This window comes from Lycium barbarum, chromosome 5 (assembly GCF_019175385.1).
Source record: "Lycium barbarum isolate Lr01 chromosome 5, ASM1917538v2, whole genome shotgun sequence".
NCBI classification, from domain to species: domain Eukaryota; kingdom Viridiplantae; phylum Streptophyta; class Magnoliopsida; order Solanales; family Solanaceae; genus Lycium; species Lycium barbarum.
The window spans coordinates 113,566,925-113,586,034 of record NC_083341.1 but is presented as its reverse complement, the minus strand read 5'-3'; the positions used below and the strand labels follow the sequence as shown (position 1 = coordinate 113,586,034).

Sequence of the window (19,110 nt, the reverse complement as noted above, 5' to 3'; positions counted from 1 at the left end):
GACAATCAACATTAGCATAGCATGAGGCCAACCAATCCATACCCATAATTACATCGAAATCTATCATTTCCAGCTCAATCAAATCAGCCTTGGTCTGGCGATCGCATATCACAATTACACAATTTTTATACACTTGTCTTGCTATCACGGGATCACCAATCGGAGTAGACACCTCAAAAGGTTTGATTGGCTCAGGTTTCACCCCAATACAACCAGCAACATATGGAGTAATATAAGAGAATGCAGAACCCGAATCTATCAATGCATACACATCGCCGGAGAATATAGACAGTATACCTGTGACCACATTCGGAGAGGACTCAAGATCCTGCCGTCCGGCTAAAGCATATACACGGGGCTGAATGGCGCCTAAAGTAGGTGCTCCCCCTCTGCCTCTACCTCTTCCTGCTGAAGTCTGAGGAGTCTGCCCTACCGGACGTACTGACGAAGAACCGGTTGCTGAGCCTGTGGGCTGAACCCCAATTCTACCATACCGCGAGGGACAATCTCACATCAAATGCCCAGTCTGTCCACAAACGTAACAAGCATCTGTGTCCTGGCGACACGACCCTGAGTGTAATTTTCGGCACCGGCTACATCATGGAACTGGTGGTCTCCTCTGACTGTAATCACCCCCAAACTGAGAACCCGAAGCTCTCGAACTCTGACCCTGTCCTGAAGGAAAAGAGCGATCAAATCTCCTATCCGCTAATCGTAGAGGCGCACTAGTCGCTGACTGGCCTGAATGTCGGGAATAAGTCTGCCTCGATCCCCCTCTATAATCACTGCCTGTGCCCACAGATCTGGCCCTCGTGTTTTGCCTCCTATCAATGTCGCGATCACTCCTTTGTGGTTGCTGTCGCCCCTCTAAGTTCTGGGCATAGGCTTGTATACGGGAAATGTCAATCCCATCTTGCAATGAAGCTGTCAAACAATCTTTGAACAAATGTGGCCCTAAGCCACTCACGAATCTATGTACCCGATCTCCCATGTCAGCCACCATAGTCGGGACATTTCTAGCCAAATAATTAAGTTGCATGCTATACTCCCGGGCACTCATATTTCCTTGACTCAAATTTAGAAATCTATCCGCTCTAGCTCGGCGGACCTCGGGTGGAAAATAGTGACGGATAAAAGTATCTACAAATTCTTGCCATACAGGTGGAAGCGCATCCTCTTGTCTCGATGCTATCCAATTATTATACCACAATACCTCCACATCTCGAAGTCTATAAGAGGCCAACTCAACGGATTCAGTCTCATAGGCATGAATAATCTTTAGGGTCCTCAACATCACATCAATAAAGCCTTGCCGATCTTCATCCTGCTTCGACCCGAAGAGCTCCGGAGGATTTAAAGTTATCAAATCACGGGCTCTAGTACTGGCTGACCGATCACTTGGGCCCGCATTTTGCCGCTGTGCCTGGGCGGCAACCAACTGTGTCAATAGATGTATAGCCTCAGTCATTTGTTGACCCGAAGCAACCGGTGGAGGAATTGGAGCTGGAGCTCCTCCTTGTCCTTCCACATTAGGCGGGGCGGAGGAAGTATTAGATAGGGCCTAATTATGTGACTCGCCCTCTTCTACATTCATCGGAGGCTCTCTTTCCACCCGCCTCTTTGTCGTAGTCTTGCCCTTCTGGGCGGCTGTAGATTTTCCCTTTGGCGGCATTTAGAAATCACAACACACTATAAACAAGACTCTACTAGACACGACTCGTAGACACTTCCTAGGACTGAAATGCTCTGATACAACTTTTGTCACGACCCAGCTAGGGGCCGCGACGGGTACCCGGGGCTAACCGCCGAGCACCGCTCGTTCTATTACTCATTGTACTCATTCGACGTTCCCTCATCAATTTCACACTCAAACTATAAGAAAAATCACCTTTCATTTCAAAATATAATGCTTTTATATACATGAGCCTTTAGGCTGTCAAAATAATATATGTATACATATACATAATGGCAACCTCGTGAGACCACAAAACCCACAACGTGTATCTACAAGCCTCTACTGGAGTACAAGACACATAGAAGGGACAGGACCCCGTTGGGCCCAACATATACAAATGTACACAAAAGAATCATCATAAGAACCTCCGGAACAAAGGAGTGCTCTCAATCAGCTAACAGCTCCTACGAGTCTGGCTCAAGCTCGCCTCCCTGTCTACTTGTGGGCATGAACACAACGTTCAAAGAAAACGGACGTCAGTACGAACATTGTACTGAGTATGTAAGACACGAATGAAATAAAAATAATAGAAGGATCATGAGCCATAAGAGAAGGACATGACCTGCATGAGTATCATAGGCAAATACATTCCTTACATATATCATATATTACATATTCATGATACATATGTCATCACATCACACATGTCATCACATATATCATCACATCGTAATCCGCATCGTTAACCAGCATCCGGATAACCATCATATGCCGCCCACTAGTAGTGATCATGCCCGGCCCTCTAGGCTCGGTGTAAACATAGCAGCCCGCCTTAGCGGTGACATGCCCGGCCATCTAGGCACGGTGGAATCATATCGTCATATAGTCAATCATAACCCATCATTAGTACACATCTCATGAACATATTATATCTTATCATAGCTTGACATTTTCATACATAACATAGACATATTATAAGCTAGCATTATTGATCATCTTGTAAACATACCATGACTTTGCATCATTTCAGATTTAGCATTGGGAGCATACATTTGACTTTGAAGACAACCATGGCTATTTCGGGGTGACGTAAGGTCGTAAAATCTCGATTATATTATGAACATTTATGAGTACTTTGCCTCACCTTGAAGGAAATAGTGCATAAGGTGAGTGTTAACAATAATGACATCATCAGTGTTATGGGATCATCATATCATGAACTATCGAATCTCTATACTTTAATTCATCATCATCATTAGCATGCTCGTATGTAGTTTAGTATATTTAAGGACTCATAAATTCCATCATATAGGAGGATCATGGAAAGCTTGAAAGATTCATGCCTTTGAAAGAAGGGATAAGCCTTACATACCTTTGTCGTTTACTAATCTATCGCTTGCTTGTTCTCCTTTAGTGCATACGTTCTACCTTCAAGAGAATTCGTATCGACATTAGCCAACAATTATAAAAACGGCTTACTAACGCTAGAGAAAATTGGATAGCATTTCCTTCGTTTATACAACTCTTCCCATATTCTATATCAACTCTCAAACGTTCATAACAACATTCTCAATATGATAGACAACACTCATCATTCGTTTACAATATCCGTATTTCACAATTTGTTTTCAATTTCTCCATAATCATGGCCATGGTTCATTGTTGCATTTTTCTCACATAGGATACTTATTCCATGTTCTAAATGTCATTTATAACATTTTTATAATCACAAATTATGAATGATCATGGCTTAATTCAAACCTTTACTCAACAATGCTACTATTCACACTTTCATGACCTATTTCTTACATCCTTCTATAATCCAAATGTTTCAACTCTTCCATACCCTAAATAATATGTAAATGCTATAAAACTTACCTTATATGTTGTAGGAACAAGCCTTGAGTGGTATTACACTTCTTGCACCAAAACCCTAGTTTACTTCTCTTGAAATTTCTTAACTTGGATGAACTTTGATGAGTTTCCCACACTTGGTTTTGTTGATTTGATGAAGTTGATTATCAATTTCTCATGAGTTCTTGTATATGAAATGTGTGGAAGTTTCAAGAGAAGTCTTGAGTTGTGGAGAATGAAAAATAAAAATAAAATAAATGAACTTGGGTCTCTTATTTAAAACTTGAAATCTGATTCGAAATGAACAGTAGTTGAAAGTGCACACTGGTCGTAAACTCGGTTTACGGTCCGTATTCTAGAATACGGGCCGTATTTCATGGGCGTATTTAAGCATAACAGAACCAGAAAGTCAGGCTAAGGACATGGTGATTTACGAACTCAGTTTACGGGCCGTATTTCAGTTTACGGTCCGTATTTCAAGTCGTATTTAACCATTCAAGTCTTTGGCAGAAAGTTGAAGTTTTGGAATATTGAAAAACGACAAGGCAGTTTACGGGTCGTATACCACTTTACGGTCCGTATTTCATCGACAAGTCCAAAGTGCAAATCTGCAACTTTTCACATTTTCAGAACCTATAAATAGTCGTTGGGCTCATAACCTACCTCTTATTCCCATTACCTTTGAAATCTTACTTAGGGTCGTCAAACGTCATTCCCTTCTGATTAAAATATTGTATACTCATATTCTTCGTTAGTCTATTCACTGTACGAGATTGGAAATTTCTGAGGTGTAACACGCCAGTGGTCAGCCAGTGATCATGTGTCTATCGTGGGGGGCTATGTCCCGCTATGGCGGTGCTCTATAGCAGAAGATGGGCCCCCGTAGCGGTGGTCGGGTTCCTCTTGGTCTGCTATAGCGGGCACCTGGCTGCTATAGCTAGACCGCTGCAGCGGTAAATTGACCGCCGCAGTGATCGACGGTTACAGCAAGCCATGTTCTTATGATTATTTGTTTCTTCCGGGGGAGAGTTCCCTTGCCTTATCTTATTATTATCTATCATCTCAGGCTTGAATTAATGGTGCAAATGTATGGGGACTAGTTGGAGAAGATGGGTTTCTACCTTAGCATTGAGAATTGAATAATAGGCTTTAAATATTAGTTTAATTAGTGAGTCTTGCCTCTAGTAAGATGGGATTTCATGAAGTAGAAAATCATAAGCTTGAATATCTAATCTAGACTAAGATTGATTAAGGATAAAAAGGGGGATTGTTGAAAACAAGAGCTAATAATTTGAGAGTTATGTTGAGGTTGTACAATGTGAAGTCGACTCGAGTGTTATGTATGAATTGGTAAGTTCTAGTATGTCATAGGCTATTAGGGACATTGATTGGATAACAAAAACGAAGACTCTAGTGGTTATTGTGTTACTTATGGCTAGTGAGAAATGATATTATGTATTGTACTCTATTTTCGTATTTACCTATGTGGTTATTGAGCGTACATATATGTTTGTTGGTTGGTGTTCCCAAGTTGTACGACATCTTGCTAAGGTATGGCTTATTTCTGAGATATCTGCGTTAAGTTCCGTCGTATTAAAGTAATGGTGATCTTAGTGAAATTGGTTGTCTAAGTCAGAAAAGGGTTAAGTATGAACTTTGTGAAGCAGGTGTTTGAGTCCCGGTTTGTTAAGATAGATATGAGGAAAAATTAATGAATTGATGTTAGTTGAGATTTGTCTAAGAGTTGATATACTGTTGTGATTTCCTGATAAATAGTAAATTTGTCATAATGTGAGAAATATAGGGATGTTAAACAGTTCCGATAGGAAGAGATGTCATGAAAAGTGTCCTAATGAATTAGTCTCGAGGAAAAAAGGGTAAATGAGTTGGTAGAATAGATAAGGTTGTTGGGTTTCACGTGGTCCTTTTGTAGTATTAAATAAGTGATAGAAACAGAGAGGTTCGGGTAAGTCCGTGATAAACTATTACTGGTCTTAAATGATTGATAGGTAAAATGTTGACATAGTTGACATTAATCAAAGCATGTTGAGATACGAAATCTTAGTTTACTGATCTAAGAATGATTTGCTAATCGCATTGGTGATTATAAGGGTCTAGAGAAGTTGTAATCATTAGAGGAATAAGTAGGGATTAGTATGATCAATTTCGATATACTAGATGACGCATATGTGTTATAGCAATTCCTGTGGTAGGTTCGAGTACATAAATATGTAAACTGGGTCTTTTAGCTAAGCTATAAGAAGCATTGATTGGTAAGATGAACGGATAGTAGTCAGGGCGCACTTGGTGCCATGGAGGCTTACATGTTGTTATAATGCATGTCCTTGGGTTATCGTCAACTTTCGTACTCCCCTTCTTCGTTTGAGGACGAACGATGGGTAAATTAGTAATGTAACGACCCGTTTGGTTGTTATAGTGTTTTGACCCATTTAACCTTATTGACCCTTTCCCCCGAGTCCCGTTAGTACGACCTATGACTTAGTGAAGCCATTGGTTTGGGTTCCAAGGCGTTCGGGAATGTTTTGAGTCTCGAGTGAAGGCTTAACTTCATAGTCTTGGGGTTGACTTGATCAACAAAGAGTTAAAATGATCTCTTTTGGGAATTTCGAGGTCACGGTTACGTCCGTAGCGTGGTTTACAATCAAAACGCATATATGGTTTGTGTTCGGGAGGTTCCGGGGGCTAAAACGAAGTTTTGAAAAAATTAGAAAATTGGACACCCGCTATAGCGAAGGGTGCACCGCTGCAGCGGGTGCACTGGGTAGAATTTCGTTTTTAATTGCTTTTTTTTTCAGTCTTTCCCCTCATAAACCCAAAACACTTCCCTAGAACATAAGGGGCTATTTTCCTGGGGCTATTTTCCTAGGGTGAATTTCCTCCTTGAAGGTAAGTGCAAACCCTTATGTGATTCATTATCATTCCTTCCTCAAAAGCAATCGAATATCATTTATAAGAACTTTGGGGTAAGATTCTAACCTAGTATTCATTATTTATTTGTCGATTATCATCATCTTATAGTCATCCTACACACTAATTGTGAAAAACTAATGGGTTAAGAACCCTACGGCTAAAAATAGAAAAGATGAATTTGGATATCTTGTGATGAATGGAATTCCATGAAATTATGATTGAAGGTTAACTAGATGATGAGTAACATAATTATGCACTAAATTTCTCGTTTTACCCTCATGAACTTGGTTTCACATTGTAGGGGTATTTTGAGTAGTTTTCTAAAAGGATAGCATTATGGGTATCGTTGGACTCGTTTAGACTCGTAGAGTACTATTTTGACTATATTGTATCTAAATATTCAATAAAATTACATTTTTACCCTTGTGGCTCGGGTTTGGCTATTTTGGGTCCATTTTTGGGTTTTGGGTAAAACCATGGCAATATGGGTATCCTTAGAATCGTATTCTGACATAAAATTCAAATTTGATAGACGTTAATCATTTTTAGGTTCTCCAAAGAGGAAGTCAAGTCTAACGTTTGGCAATTCGAGATTGTTGCTCGGCATTCCAGGTAGGTTACGACTTACTTTGGTTAGACTTTGATTAGCGAAACGTATGTATTGTGTAGAATTGATGGGAGAAAGCATGATTAGGTCTGCGGACATGGTGTTTTGGTTGGATATTAGCTAGGTTGGTATGACTTTTGATTTTGTGGGCTCGTGGCCATTACGTTATGTATTGAAATATGAAGTGTAGTTTTATTCATACTGTGGTGATTCGGGATGGATTTCTATTAGATTGATTTTTGTTGATGGTGGCTTGTTGCCCTGTTATTGTGATTAGACTTATTACCTAAATTGTCGTGTTGTACTTAATTCTCTCTTATTGTGACACATATCATCGGAGAAAGGAAGAAGACTGAGTTGAGACCTGCATTGTGATTTATATATTTATGATAGTATGTAGATGAACACTTGATGTATGATTTACTATTGATGATAATATATAGAAAAGTGGAGCTTCGTGGTGATATATGACTTATTTGTGTGGCGTACTTGCTATATGAGGAAGTAAAGAGGGATATAGGCTCTTATGTTGGTTAAGACGGTTTGTATAATTCATTTCATGGTTGAGTTAATCCAAGTCTTGATATGACTTGTGGCTTTGTGACTTATACCTTCACTGTTGCTTTATTGGTTTGCATTGATTTACCACGTTTACACTCATTTATGCATTCATACACTCATGCATGATGGAAATGGTTTGGAAGACTTGTGACATGATGCCTTGTGTTTGACATTGATATTGCTAATTGTTCATAGTCCATATATACTAATGAACTGAATACGTTGAGACATACAATGTTATGTGAAATTAGTGAAGAAGTTAATGTAATCTTCTTGTTGAACTTGCTATACTACTTGATACATGGTACTTGATGAATTGATAATTGAGAGTGATGTAACAGTGTTACTATATATACGAAAAGGCACATTTGACGGGGGGTGAAGATTGGCCAAGTTGTGAGATCGTGGTCCGAGGTTTGTTCTGGAAACGAGGGATATATTGATATGGCCGCGCCTGAGGTTCTTTCCAGAGTGGGGGTTTATGCTCAGGTCCGAGGAGTATTCTGGAACGAGTGGTACATGGACACCATAGGTCCCCTGCAGGTCATGACTACTGAGTTATGACATCAGTAGCATGTGTGTACAGTGTGTATTTTGCCAGGGCATTGCATTACATTGCATTGCACATCATTACATTTTAGTTTGCATAATTATATGGCTCATTAGTTCTGATTTGGGTGTGTTTGTGTAATATCCCGTATATCTTTTTTATAGTAGGTATTAAGTATCTAGCAAAAAAAAAAAGTGAGTGGGCCTTAGCCCATTAGAACGTAAATAAGCAGAGGCATAGGCTAAAAATAGGTTCTGCCAGCCACTTTAGAGAAAAAAAAAACGTGAGGGTTCTGCCACTTTCAAGTGAAGGAGCACAAAGGGAATTCAAGCATAGATAACTAATAAAGATAGAAGGAGAAGAGAAAGGTAAATTTATAACCTTAGTTTATAGATTTAATTCATATTTTTAAAGAAGTGGGATTGAGAGTTGAAGAATTAGAGGTCGAAGAAACAGGGAAATTCATTAATTTTCAAGAATTAAGTGAATACAAATATAATTGGACTGAAAATTTTGAATTTCAGTTTATACCATAGGAAAAGTAAGTTGGATAGTAAGGTTGTTCTAGTTGTTAATCCAAAATTGGTAGATCGTGGCCTAATTGAATTACTCAAAGCGTGAGCAGATATAAATAATTAGATTGATTGAAATTTTAACAGGAATCCTAAGGGCGGGGTATTCTAATTTAGTTACTAGTTAGCCAAAATAAGGGAATTAACATGAGATTGATATGATGTGATTATAGATTGATCCAAGAAAGTGGTAAAGATTTGCGTGGTGATGAGTCTGGTATTTCGACACGAGTACTGTGAGTAGTAATCTTACCACAATTTGTATTTTCATAATTTGCATGGTTTATACATGATTTTGAAAATAAGATGTGTTACCGATGCTTTGAAATTGCGTGGGGGACTAGTCCTTTACCTGATATGGTACCGAACAATTTACTTGAGATGTTTACCGGTTATTCTAATTGTTTTCACCGTTACAAGGTATGTTTTACCGACACTTGAGATATGATTACTGTTTCTAAAACGAAATTACATGATTTGATAAGAATTGATATGCCGTGTATTATTTTGAAAATGCTTTATATGAGTATTTGTAGTTTATAAAGAAAAGTATTAATGGCAGGAAACTTTGAAGGATCCCGTAGCTAACAGTGGGTTCGTTAGACCTGGTGCACCTTGTATTTACATATTACAGTTACAGCCCTCGCTAGTGGGAAGGTAGAACTAGCATACATGTACCAATTTCCCTCGAGCAGGGACCTACAGTTATATTGACTCCTTTTACGAAGAGGTCCACGTGATATAGATTACATGATCCTTTCTTGGAAACCTCCCGGATATAAGGGTTGATATGACAGTATTTACAAAGTTTATTATTGAATTGTTAAATGATTTCTGCTTACATGAAAATAGACAAGATGGGTTATTGCTACCCTTTTTGCAAAAAGGGCATTTATTTCGTGATATTTTATGAATATTATATAAGCATGTTTTCTGACTTGTCCTCAATAAAATCGGTTGTGGTTAAGTGTTATTACTCACTGAGCAAGAGTCTCACTCCTCGCTATGTTTTTTACAGAGACCGCAAGTGACGTTGGTGAGGATTACGGTAACTAGAGAGCACGAGTTGAAAGTTCCTGGTGAGCCCCGCACTTGTCCGCGTGGGCCAAGATTCTATTATTTATGATGGTCTTTTCTTTTGAACTCTTAGAGTTTCTCCATAGTCATTTGATTTATTCCATGAGTATTTTATTTATTTATTATAGACTAGTGACTAGTATTAGACGTTTTTCCCGTATTTCAGAGATATTTTAGTATTATTGCATTGAAAATGGGTTGATTGAGGATGATTGCATTTAGTTTGGTTAAGATTGTATATTTCTGTTGTTGATTTGGAGACAGGAAAGTTTTGGATAGTCATAAAAATAGGAGAAACTCTGCACGATTTTCTGTAAATTCCCGTTAAGGCTTGCTTTGGGAATCCTACCCCATAGCGCAGGTCATGGTCCTAAATTGGATCGTGACAAAGTTGCTATCAGAGCCTAGGTTATTTCTGTGTGACTGATGGAGCACACATTAGTAGTAGAATCTCAATTATGGTTATGTTGCCAGCCATTCCTATAATCGTGATTCTGCGAAAGCGTGATAGGATGTGAATTGTCTTTCTTTCTTTCTTTCTTATTCCTCTGTACGTGTGTGACGTTTAGGGTCAACTAGATGAATCTAACATTATTTATTTTGTTAATCATATGGTTAACACTCGATCATCTTCTGGCGGAGCTAGGACAGTTGTTCCACAGGCACCTAATGCCACCTCGGGTAGGCAGCCAACCTCCACCGCTGGGGAAAGAGGTAGAGCTCACAGACGGGGCTGAGGTAGGGGCCGCGGTACCACTAAGAGGACCCGCAGTACCACCACGGGGACTATGAGGTAGCCCACTCCTAAAATGAGTGCTAGCCCACCTCCACCATCGCATGAGGGTGTCACTGCTGAGGCACTTATATCTATGCAGAGAGTTATAGAGGGTTTGGCAGACAGAATGGATAGACAGGAGAGGATTCAACAGCAGAATACAACACCTGCTCAGACACAACCACATTCTCGGGCACTTGCACAGACTCATACTTTTGGGAACAACAAGGTATCTTTGCAAGATTTCCTGAAGTTGAAATCACCAAAATTCACAGGTTTTGAGAATTCAACAAATCCTCAAGGGTTCTTGGATGGCTCACTCAAGGCACTACGCGTTCTCGGATGTTCCAGTGAGAGAGCCGTGGAGCTTGCAGCATACAAACTTGAGGACATGGCCTATACCTGGTATTAAACTTTGTTGCTAGGGAGACCTGCAGGAGCAGCACCACTGACATGGGATGAGTTCACGAAGTTGTTCATGGATAATTTTCTTCCTGACAGTTTGAGATAGAAATATGCTAACGAGTTTGAGAGATTGGTTCAGACTCCAGATATGAATGTATCGACATATAATACCAAGTTTTGTAAGCTGGCTAGTTATGCTCCTTACTTGGTGCCTGATGAAGCAGCCCGATTGCGGAGGTTTGTTGATAGGTTGGTTGGTCGTCTTTACAATGTAGTAGTCCCACAGATAAAGACGTTGACCTACTCAGAGGAAGTTGATCTTGCTAAAAAGATTGAAAACAAGGGTCGCGAGGAACGTGCAGCCAACGATTTACGTAAGAAGGCCATGACAAGGGGATCTTTTAGTGGCTACTTTAGTGAAAATTGTAGAGCAGCGAATCAGGGACAGCAGCAACAGGGTTCTCCGAAAGATTCATCTTCATAGTCTGCATATAGACCGCATCATAGACTGGGTACCAAGGGGCCATCATCATCATCTTCTAGATATCGTAGTTCTGGACAGATGTATGCCACCACTCCATCCTGCCAGACCTGCGGCAGACCACATTTGGGCCAGTGTCGTGTGTTGACTGGAGGGTATTATCGGTGCGGCTAGTTGGGACACTACATGAGGGACTGCCCTCAACCTCCGAGGAATTCCGGCCAAGCTTCTGTTCAGTTAGCTGCACCTACTCAGGCTACTCGTAATAATTCAGGTACTGCTGGTACAGAAAACTAAGGTCGAGGTGTTGGAGATCGTGCTACTGGGAATCATGGACAGGGTAATGCTGATAGAGGACAGGCGAGAGTTTTTGCACTTACTAGACAGGATGTCCAGGCCTCGAATGTAGTGGTTACAGGTATTCTTTCGGTTTGTTCATTTTAAGCACTTGCACTGATTGATCCGGGATCTACCCATTCCTATGTGTCCCCGTACTTTGCTTTAAGGTTTGATAGACAGCCAGACATGTTAAATGATCCTTTTCTTGTTGCTACTCCTATGGGGGCTTCTCTATTAGTTGAATATGTGTATCGTGCTTGTCAAATTAGAGTTGAGGGTAGGGATACTCTAGCTGACCTGATTGTACTTGATATGATTGAATTTGATGTGTTGATGGGCATGGATTGGTCATCTCCTTGTTATGCTACTGTTGATTGCAACACCAAAATAGTTAAGTTTAAGATATCCAATGAGCCCACCTTTGTATTAAAAGGGGGTCAAATTCTAGAGGTTGGTAAAGTCATATCTTTTATGAAGGCTCAACGATTGTTGAAGAAAGGTTGTGTAAGCCTTTTAGCAATAATAAGTGACACAAGAGAGGAAGCGCTTAGCTTGGATAGTGTACTAGTAGTGAAAGAATTTTTTGATGTATTTCCTGATGATTTGCCAGGATTACCACCAGTTCGAGAAATCGACTTCGGTATTGATTTGGCACCTGACACATTGCCAATATCTAAACCTCCATATCGTATGGCACTAGCAGAGCTGAGAGAGCTAAAACAACAGTTGCAGGACTTACTAGATAAGAGTTTTATTAGACCGATTGTATCACCATGGGGTGTGCCAGTATTATTCGTAAAGAAGAAAGACGGGTCTCTAAGAATGTGCATCGACTATAGGCAGCTGAACAAGGTAACTATACGCAATAAGTATCCTTTGCCTCGTATAGATGACCTGTTTGATTAGTTGCAGGGAGTTGTTCACTTCTCAAAGATTGATCTTCGGTCTGGTAATCATCAGCTTAGAATCAAAGAAGAATATATTACAAAGACGGCATTCAGAACTCGATATGGGCATTACAAATTCCTTGTGATGCCTTTCGGGTTGACCAATGCTCCAGCTGCATTCATGTATCTAATGAATAGGGTGTTCAAGCCGTTCATGGATAAATTTGTGATAGTGTTTATTGACGATATCCTGATTTATTCGCGTAGCCAAGAAGAAGACGAGAATCATCTGAGGACAGTGTTACATACATTGCGAGAACATGAGCTTTATGCTAAGTTCTCAAAGTGCGAATTTTGGCTAGACTCAGTTACATTTCTTGGGCATGTTGCATCCAAAGATGGAATTATGGTGGATTCTAAAAAGACAGAAGCTGTGCAGAAATGGCCCAGGCCTACTTCTCCTACAGAGATTCACAGCTTTTTGGGTTTGGCAAATTACTATAGACGTTTTGTGCAGGATTTCTCCAGAATAGCAGCCCCATTGACCAAGTTAACATAGAAAAATATGAAGTTTCAGTGGACAGAGGAATGTGAGCAGAGTTTTCAGAAGCTCAAGACATGTTTGACAACCGCACCAGTATTAGCTTACCAGTAAGTTCTGGAAGATTCACGGTATTCTGTGATGCTTCACGGGTAGTATTAGGATGTGTTCTCATACAGAATGGTCGTGTTATAGCTTATGCTTCGAGACAGTTGAAGAAGCACGAGCAGAACTATCCTACGCATGATTTGAAGATGGCCGCAGTGGTATTTGCTCTAAAGATTTGGAGACATTACTTATACGGCGAAACTTGTGAGATTTATACTAACCATAAGAGCTTGAAGTACATTTTCCAGCAGAAAGATCTAAATCTTCGACAACGTCGATGGATGGAACTACTCAAGGATTATGATTATGCTATTTTGTATCATCCTGGAAAAGCAAATGTTGTGGCTGATGCACTGAGCAGGAAATCTATGGGTAGTTTGGCACATATAGCTCCTGACAAGAGACCGTTGGCGAAGGATATGCTGAAACTTGAAGGTACAGGTGTTAGGTTTGGTGTGGGAAAATCAGAGGCATTGTTGGCTTGTGTTCAAGCCAAATCTTCATTAGTAGAGCGCATAAAGGCCACACAATATGAGGATGTGCAAGTGTCCAAATACCGAGATCAAGTCCTCGCTGGTACCGACTGGTAAAGGTAAGAAAATTACTGTTGATCATGATGGCGTTCTTCGACTGGGTAAACGGTTATGTGTACCGGATGTAAATGGGTTAAGAGGAACTATTCTTGGGGAAGCTTACAACTCCAGATATACTATACACCCTGGATCCACTAAGATGTACCATGACCTGAAACAATTGTATTGGTGGGAAGGTATGAAGAAAGATGTTGCTAACTTTGTTTCTAGTTGTTTGACTTGTCAGCAGGTCAAAGCCGAGAATCAGCGACCCGCAGGATTACTACAACATATTGAGATTCTAGAGTGGAAATGGGAAAGAGTTACTATGGATTTTGTGATCGGGCTACCGCAAACCCTTAGAGGTTTTGACTCTGTATGGGTAATTGTAGACCGACTAACAAAATCAACACGCTTCTTGCCTATAAAGACTACATAGGGTGGAGTGAAATATGCACAGTTATTTATGAATGAAATTGTCCGACTTCACGGAGTTCCAGTATCCATCATCTCTGATAGAGGATCACAATTTACCTCCCGCTTCTGGAAATCTTTTCAAGAGGCAGTGGGCACACGAGTAGATCTTAGTACGGCATTTCATCCGCAGACAGATGGGCAGTCTGAACGTACTATACAGATCTTGGATGATATGTTGAGAGCCTGCATTCTTGATTTTGGAGGTAGTTGGGATTCTTACCTACCCTTAGCTGAATTTGCCTACAATAACAGCTTTCAGTCAAGCATTGAGATGGCTCTATATGAAGCCCTATATGGAAGGCGGTGTCGATTATCGGATTGTTTGAAGTGGGAGAGGCTAATGTATTGGGACCAGACTTGGTACAAGAAGCTATCGACAAGGTCCAGTTAATTAGACAGAGGTTGCTCACGGCTCAAAGCAGACAAAAGTCTTATGCAGATAAGAGAAGAAGAGATTTAGTGTTCACAGTTGGGGACAAAGTTTTCTTGTGAGTCTCTCCTATGAAAGGTGTGATGCGATTCGGAAAAAAAGGTAAATTGAGTCCGAGATTTATAGGACCATATGAGATACTTGACCGCGTAGGAGAGGTGGCTTATCATTTGGCTCTTCCTCGTGAGATGTCTTTTATCCATCCAGTGTTTCATGTTTCTATGCTAAGAAAATGCATATCAGACCCTTCTCGTGTGCTGGAAGCACGGACTATAACGCTTGATGAGAACTTGACGTATGAAGAGGAGCCAGTGACTATTGTTGACAGACAAGTAAGGAAGTTACGATCAAAAGAAATTGTGTCCATGAAAGTCTTATGGAGAAATCATACCGTTGAAGAAGCTACTTGGGAATCGAAAAATGATATGCGAGTCAAGTATCCCCACTTGTTTTAGTCTAAAGGTATGCCCTTGTTTTAAATTCGGGGACCGAATTTCTTAAGGTGGAAAAAATGTAATATCCCGTATATTTTTTTATAATAGATATTAAGTATCAGGCAAAAAAAAAAGTGAGTGGGCCTCAGCCCATTAGAACGTAAATAAGCAGAGGCATAGGCTGAAAATAGGTTCTGCCAGCCACTTTAGAGAAAAAACAAACAAACAAACAAAAACGTGAGGGTCCTGCCACTTTCCAGTGAATGAGCACAAAGGGAATTCAAGCATAGATAAATAATAAAGATAGGAGGAGAAGAGAAAGGTAAATTTCTAACCTTAGTTTATAGATTTAATTCATATTTTTAAAGAAGTGGGATTGAGATTTGAAGAAACATAGGTCGAAGAAACAGGGAAATTCATTAATTTTCAAGAATTGAGTGAATACATATATAATTGGACTGAAAATTTTGAATTTCAGTATATACCCTAGGAAAAGTAAGTTGGACAATAAGGTTGTTCTAGTTGTTAATCCAAAATTGGTAGATCGTGGCCTAATTGAATTACTCAAAGCGTAAGCAAATATAAATAATTAGATTGATTGAAATTTTAACAGGAATCCTGAGGGTGGGGTATTCTAATTTAGTTACTAGTTAGCCAAAATAAGGGAATTAACACGAGATTGATATCATGTGATTATAGATTGATCGAAGGAAGTGGTACGGATTTGCATGGTGACGAGTCTGGTATTTCGACACGAGTACTGTGAGTAGTAATCTTACCACAATTTGTATTTTCATAACCTGCATGGTTTATACATGATTTTGAAAATAAGATGTGTTACCGATTCTTTGAAATTGCATGTGCGACAAGTCCTTTACTTGATATGGTACCGAACAGTTTACTTGAGATGTTTACCGGTTATTCTAATTGTTTTCACTGTTACAAGGTTTGTTTTACCGATACTTGATATATGATTACCGTTTCTAAAATGAAATTACATGATTTGATAAGAATTGATATGTCGTGTATTATTTTGAAAATGCTTTATGTGACTATTTGTAGTTTACAAAGAAAAGTATTAATGGGAGGAGACTTTGAAGGATCCCGTAGCTAACGGCGGGCTCGTTAGACCTGGTGCACCTTGTATTTACAGATTACAGTTACAGCCCTCGTTAGTGGGAAGGTAGAACTAGCATACATGTACCAATTTCCCTCGAGCAGGGACCTACAGTTATATTGACTCCTTTTACGAAGAGGTCCACATGATATAGATTACATGATCCTTTCTTGGAAACCTCTCGGATATAAGAGTTGATATGACAGTGTTTACAAAGTTTATTATTGAATTGTTAAATGATTTCTGCTTACATGAAAATAGACAAGATTAGTTATTGCTACCGTTTTTGCAAAAAGGGCATTTATTTCGTGATATTTTATGAATATTATATAAGCATGTTTTCTGACTTGTCCCAGTAAAAACGGTTGTGGTTAAGTGTTATTACTCACTGAGCAAGCGTCTCACTCCTCGCTATTTTTTTTACAGAGACCGCAGGTGACGTTGGTGAGGATTACGGTAACTAGAGAGCACGAGTTGAAAGTTCCTGGTGAGCCCCGCACTTGTCCGCGTGGGCCAAGAGTCTATTATTTATGATGGTCTTTTCTTTTGAACTCTTAGAGTTTCTCCATAGTCATTTGATTTATTCCATGAGTATTTCATTTATTTATTATAGACTAGTGACTAGTATTAGATGTTTTTCCCGTATTTCAGAGATGTTTTAGTATTAGTGCATTGAAAATAGGTTGATTGAGGATGATTGCATTTAGTTTGGTTGAGATTGGATATTTCTGTTGTTGATTTGGAGACAGGAAAGTTTTGGATAGTCATAAAAACAGGGGAAACTCTGCCCGATTTTCTGTAAATTCCCGTTAAGGCTTGCTGTGGGAATCCTACCCCATAGCGCCGGTCATGCTCCTAAATTGGGTCGTGACAGTTTGTTGAAACGGTTGTTGTGGTATTGATATGATCATTGACTGAGTAAAATTGTGGATCAGTTACTCTACCTAGGGAAGGAACATTGGCTTGTGCTTATCAAGTGAGATTATTGGGACTAGACAGACTTATGGTTTGGAAGCTTCATCTTTTGTTGTGACTCTGTTATGGGATATTTTGTGACTTGGATTTGAGTATTAAGTGTCTATCTGTTTATCTTGTTGATTTTATACTTATTTGCGTGAACTAATATTAGTCAGCCTACGATGCTTACCGGTATATAGTGGTTGTACTGATACTACCTTGCTGCACCCTTTTTGAGTGCAGATTGTTTTCTTTAGATTTCATCCAAATTACATCTCTAGCTTGAAGCTAATTTGCTCGATCAGATCCGAGGGTAAGCTTCTATCCATGCCATGCCACCTAAAGATCTCTCTTTCCAGATGTCTATTTTTATTCCAAACATTATTTGTTATTATAGTTGAGATATACTTTATTCTTTAGACAATCATTGCTTAGAGTCCTTGTACGATGACTTTCAGATTTTGGGAGTGTAATAGTTAAGGCTTCCGCAATTATATTATCTATTATTTATGAATTGTTTTATTTATTTATTCATTCACATTATCATTGATTGTTTGAGTATAAATGATTAAATCTGATAAAATTGGCTAGTGATTTTCGCCTAATAGTGATAATAAGGTAGGTGCCCGCACGATCGGTAATTAGGGTCGTGACACTAAGTGAACTGCATTTGTTGTGATTGTCATTTGCAGATGAAATATACACACATTTAATTGTAAAATTTCATATTTAGCCGTGAAAAGTCATTTTTCTTGTCTCAATTCTTGTTCCAAGGGGAAGACAGAATAGCGGGATAATTGACTGATATATGAATTTGTTTTCTGTTATCCTTTCATTAAGCTTTCTTGATTAAGGATGAACACAACTTCTCTTATTGCCAATTTCCTGTGTATAACCATTCAAAACTGCTATCATTTGTAAGGAGGCTTTCCTATGTAACTACTTCGCAGCAGTTTGCTGCTCTTTAATACAATACTTTTTACCCATAAAAAAAAAAACTGCTTTCATTTGATATTAACGACCTTAACTGGTATGCCTGAAGAGGTTTATAGAGGAGGATGTTCCAGCAAAGCTTTCTTCACCAACTATCCCGACTTGGGAGGGAGATTGCTACAATCACCATTTTCTTCCACCTTCTTGTGTGGACTACACACCTTTAAGAATAATCACTTGATGTAGACTTTTGACAAGGTTTTAGTGGAGAATATTATTGCTAGTTTGCTACACTTTTTTTCTCTTGTTCTTTTTCGGACTAATGGTTAATTTGACAAATTCATTTCAAAGAATGTCTATGGTGTACTGGGAATGCATGAATGCCATAGTGATTCTTGGTTTGACAACGCCAAATCTGGTCAGTGAAGGTAGCTGGGAAAATTTTTATATTTACAAAAAAAAAACTGCTCTTGATGCCAAAATATACTAAATTGTATTTTATCTTCTTCAACCGTTGATGATGGTATTTGTATTGAATTCCCACATCGGTGTGATGTGGATTATTTGCCTTCATTATTTTTTTTCCCTTGGAAATCCTCACCTAATTAGCTAGAACTTAGAGTTGTGTTAGGTTTAAGGTTCATTTCTTATCATTTGAGTTTTCAGAACTGTGGGATATGAATTATTTGTCTCTTTTTTAATATGGACTTAGGGTGATTTTTATTGCTTGAGCAATGCTTTTTTTTTTTTAACCAACTTCTTTTACTAATACCAACTGAGCTTTACAAAACTTCAGCATAGCCACATCCCAGCTTCTAGATCACAGG

The 19,110-nt window shown here is 39.2% G+C and overlaps 1 long non-coding RNA gene across 1 annotated transcript; it reads left to right on the top strand.

Moving 5' to 3' along the window:
- The first annotated feature begins 15,534 nt into the window (after nt 1-15,534).
- On the top strand, nt 15,535-16,964 carry LOC132642622 (uncharacterized). The gene is made up of 3 exons (XR_009583275.1): nt 15,535-15,598; nt 15,976-16,038; nt 16,820-16,964. It is a non-coding gene; the product is annotated as an uncharacterized LOC132642622 (long non-coding RNA).
- The last annotated feature ends 2,146 nt before the right edge of the window (nt 16,965-19,110 follow it).